The following is a 5,122-nucleotide window of genomic DNA, read 5'->3' on the forward strand; positions in this document are numbered from 1 at the left end:
GCCCTGCGGGGTGCGTGCTATGTGACAGGCTCGGAGCCGCTGGGTGCGCTTAATCCCACAGCACCCCAGGGCGGGCAAGAACCCCGCTGCCAGCACACTCAGTGGGCAGGAGCCCCCACTGTTCCACGGCAAGCGGGTTTATCACTCCGCCGGGCTCCTGCACAGATGCAGTGCATGGGCTTGGCGACAGCGGGAAGTGTATAACTCCGCTTCCCGGTCCGGGAATGGAGTGGGAGCTGGGATACGGGGGCGGGTAGCCCGCGAATGGGGCACCAGTGTAGAGGTCCCAGGCAGCAGTGGGGGTGGGTGGTCTCCCGTGAGGGTCGTCCAGTTTGCTCCTGGTAGATTGCAGGTCAGTTACCCGGGGCTTGGATGAATGGAGAGAGGGACACAGGCTCAGGGGCAGATCGCTGCCACGTGGGGAGAGGGGACCCGCAGGAAGAAGAAACTACTCTCCTAATGCTGTCCCGTGAGTGGGCAGCTGCTGTCATCAGGGGTCCCGCCACCACTGTGCGTGTCTCCACAGAGCAGGCAAGCGACTGGGCATGGGTTCCCGGTCTGGGGATGGAGTGGGGCTAGAGCGAGTCTAGGTCATGATCGCAGGGGCTTAGTGAACTGCGATGTCCCACAATTTGGGGCCTGGATCACCGAGGCCCCGGCTCAGGACAAATGTGTGGGGTGAGGGTGGGATGCTAGCCCTGGGGGGATATTTCACTCACCTACCACTCGGCTACCTGGACACCGAACCCTCCTTGTTTGAGATAGCTCTCAGAGTAAGCGGCTCCCTGGTCCGCCATCTTCCCGGAAGAATCCCCATGAGTCACTTTTTATGTAAATTTTTTATATCTTTATATTTCTATCTCTATAAAATCATCACTGGTTTTGCTTATCTAGTTTACTTCTCTAACATAACAGGGGAGCAGAGATCAACGGGGGATACTACCAATGAGAAAGAAGATCCAGGAGTGGAGCACATTCTTGGTATCCAGTGTCCCTGCTCTGTGAACTTCCTAGAACCAGAGGAAGCTTGATGTCATGCCAGGGTTTCCAAGCCCACAGATGTTGAAAGAAGACAAGGACTTTCTCAATAGCCAACATAGAGAGAAAGTATTCCCCTAGAACTAGTTCGCTGAATTTGAACTTCTAGCCTCCTAAACTGTAAGGGAATAAATTTCTGTTTGCTAAAGCTATCCTGTTATATCAGCATTATATAACTAAGAAAAAAACTTTTAATTCACAGTAATTTTTTTGAGAGTTGGAGGGTCTGTGAACACTAAATTATGTGCAGAAACTGCATCACATAGCATCGTATGTACCATCTCTCAGATATCTACTTAGCCTCTTCCATAATCAAAACAAGGTTTGTGAAGCTATAAAATTCACCTCTTCAAGCCCTCATTGGTTTCTGCTGCCCTCCCTGTAGAGTATTATTTATTTTGTATTATAAATCTCCTTGTAACATGTGGAGGCCTTTCCCTGGGTATATTCCTACATCCTTTAACTACCCTACGCACCCCTAGCCTGGTGAAGGAATGAAATTTTCCACATGTCTGCCCTTGGAAGTATAGCTAATCACAGTACCTGGTATATAGAACATTCTATAGAGAGACTAATGCAATAATACTGAACCATGATTACTCAACAGAAACCAAAAACAAACAAAAATGCACACAACCGGAAGTTCTTGCAAGATGACATATTAGGCAGATGCTGTACAATTACTCTGTAGAACACAGACATGAGGGACCAGATACGGATGATAATACTAGAACCAGGTGATTCGACAGAAGAAGTGATGGGTTGGATACCAATTGTGATAGAAAGAGTGGGAGCAGCTATCAAGGAAAGAATATTGAACAAAACCTCCACTGGCCTGCAGCATTTAAATCAGTTTCAGTGTTGAAAACCACACATCAGTGGCTGACAAGCAGAGAGGCGGAAACTTCTTTTGCTTCCCACATTATCCTGATGACTGGAGGTGTGGATAACCCTTACCCTCAACCACTCAGTCACCAATTGTAAATCTCATGCACACCTATGGTACTTTCTGAGATCAGAGCCAAATACCGCATGCTCACACCTGAAGGAGAGTAGACCCATTGGAGAAATAGAGAGCCCAGAGCTAAAAATGTAACCTGCCACAGGCCATCCTTGGTAAGCTTGGACTTCTTCTATACTTGGAACAAAATGGGCTCCTTTTTGGGAATGAACACTGTTACTCCAGCCGCTTTTCCCTACACAAAGTATTTCCAGATTAAGGTCATGATCTCAAATAACAGCTTGGCTGGCTAAAGCCATCTAAAGACTGACTCCACTCCTTCACTCCCAACTCCACCCTGTGAGCTCCCTGGCTAGTGTCAAACCAGGCATCCACAGTTACCACTTCTGAGTGTGGCCCCTACCCCAGTTCCTTCCATTCTTAGATTCTTTCTCCTTCACTTCTTTCCCCTTTCATTCTCTTTAATCCTATTTTCTTTTTAAAATTTATATTTTTAATCTTTTAATTAGGGGCTCATACAACTCTTATCACAACCCATACATACATCAATTGTGTAAATCACATTTGTACATTCATTGCCCCCATCATTCTCAAAACATTTGCTCTCCCCTTAAACCCCTGGCATCAGGTCCTCATCCCCCCCCCTGCACTCCCTCCCTCCCTCCTATTTTCTTAAATAATTAATTTCCTTCATTTATTTATTTTCTTTTATGTTATTTTTTTCCTAGACTATTCTGTGCTTTTTGTTTCCCCCCTTCCTATGCTTGCTTTTGGCACATTTTCTTTCTCCGTTATTTTTCTCCACCTTGTTAATATGGTCCTTTCCTTTTTAACTTATTCAATTATTTTTTTCTGATAGTTGATTGTCTACCTTCTGATTGTTGATTTCTGACAATTTTTCATTCCGTGGTGGCTTTCATGTTTCTGATACTGGAAGCTATGTCATTGGTAATTTGAAATGCCAACAAGGTATTAAGTTAGTAAGTAACAGTAAGTTTCAACAGAGCTTCTAGAATAAGAACAGACTACAAAGAAGGAATAGGCTGCCCACTTCTTTGGAATTAGCCACTGAAAGCAATAAGATTAGCAAAAGAACATTATAAGATATAGTGCCAGAAGATGATCCCTTCAGGTTATAAGGCACTCAAAATATGACTAAGAAGAATCTGCCTTCTCAAAGTAGAGTCGACCATAACAATGTAGAAGAAACAGCTATTAATAATTGGAACTGGAATGTATGAAGTATAAATCAGGAAAATTGGACGTTATCAAAAATGAAATGGAGCAGACAAAGATCAATATCCTAGGGGTTAGTTAGCTGAAATGGATTAGTATTGGACATTAAAAATCTGAAAGTCATTTAGTTTTGTGTTATGCTGGGTTGTCTAGAGAAACAGAATCAGTGAAACTCATACATGTAAAAGAAATAGCTCTCCCCCCCTCCTCTGGAGGCTGCAGCCTCACTTGCCCTCCTCTCACCCCACCCCATACCCGTCCATCCCCCTCCTTCCTCTGGCTCCAGAATTCCCCAAATTCAAGGGGAAATAAGCTATGTTGGAAGGGGGGTGGCACATGGCAGTTGTGACAGCTTGGGAGGTGGTGATGGCGTGTGCCTGTCTCCTACGCCCTCCCCTCTGGCTTAGGAATTACCCACTGAGCGTGGAAGCTGGGCGCCTCCCTGCCGGCCAGCCTGCACCTGCGCCTGCACCACTGGCAGGGGGCACTGCTGCTGCAAGTCCCCTAGCTGTCACCGGTGCCTGGACCAGACAAATGAATGTGCCCTTGTGAAAGAGAAAGAACTGTCCATCGACCTTGCAAACATCAAGAATGAAGTGGCCTTCACATGGCCAGATACGAGAATCTTCAGGGGGAGCAGGAGGAGCTGGAGAAGTGCTTGGAGGTCGAGGTGTGGGGGGGCTGCGCTGGCAGCAGCAGGAGGTGCTCTGCGCACTGGAGGAGCAGCTGCAGCTGCAGTTTGAGGCCGAGATGTTGCATATATAGGAGGAGCACCAGCGTCACCTGCTGAGGATCTGCTGTCAGCACAAGGAGCAGGTGGAAGACATCGCTGCCAGCCATGAGGCCACACTCCTAGAGATGGAGAACAACCACCCGGTCACCATCACCATCCTCCAGGACGGCATGACAACAAAGTCCAGGAACTGGTGTCCTCCCACAAGATGGAACAGCAGGAGCTGGAGCAGAGGTTTGACGAGCTGTGACTATCCTCACAGGGCCAGGTGGACATGCTGCCCTTCCAGAGCCAGTCTCCGTGAGGCAGGGCCTGGCGGTTTGAAGAGGAACTGAGGAAGAACACAGCAGAGCAGCTGGAGGTGGCCCGGGGATACTACCAGCACCTGGAGGAGGACCTGTTCAACCTGTAGATGAAGAACTAGCAGATCCACCTGTGGGAGAACAAGATCGTGGAGCTGGGAAAGCTGGTCGGTAGGGGCCTCCGAGGGCCCCCGCTGTCCCCCTGGTTGTCATGGGCAGACACTCACAGGGTGGCCCAGACCAGAGCCACAGCCACCCCCACTACCCCCAGGCCCTGCTCACTCAGAGCTGCTTGCTGCTGTTGCTGGAGCTAGGGGGGGGGGCTTCATCTGGAAGTGGGGAGCTGGGTCGAAGCACCCCAAAGGTGTCTTCATTTCGCTGGGCTCTGGAGCCCCAGACAATGACCCCCACCCTTCCCACTACAGTCTTTCTCTCCGGGGAGGCAGGGGAGGCAGCTCGTTCTCTCTCTGCTAACCACTGGGTGCCAAATTTTCTTTTTTTGTTGTTCAACAATAAATGTGTACCGTATTCTTCTTCATGGAAAAATAAGATATCCCCTGAAAATAAGACCTAGTACATCTTTGGGAGCGAAAATTAATAAGAGACACCGTCTTATTTTCAGACAAACAGGGTGGTAGTAGTTGTCATCAAAAAACAGCATAACCAGACAAACTGTGTATCCTATAGTACCAAGAATTTCTTGTTACTACCATTATTTCCATGTGCAACAATATATGGTACATTTACTCATAGTAACTAGGGTACATTTACTCGCACTTACTGTCTGCTTCAGCTGCGCTGCAGCCAACAGTGAGCTGCATGGCGGCACCTGCTGCTACAGTCCAGAGTCCA

The 5,122-nt window shown here is 48.0% G+C and overlaps 1 pseudogene; it reads left to right on the top strand.

Annotated features, from left to right (window-relative positions):
* Positions 1–372: 372 nt before the first annotated feature.
* LOC101654382 lies at positions 373–4,584 on the top strand (annotated as a pseudogene).
* Positions 4,585–5,122: the final 538 nt, after the last annotated feature.

The sequence above is a fragment of the Echinops telfairi genome, unplaced genomic scaffold (assembly GCF_000313985.2).
Source record: "Echinops telfairi isolate 266 unplaced genomic scaffold, ASM31398v2 ScPeMD7_7418;HRSCAF=8456, whole genome shotgun sequence".
NCBI classification, from domain to species: Eukaryota; Metazoa; Chordata; class Mammalia; order Afrosoricida; family Tenrecidae; genus Echinops; species Echinops telfairi.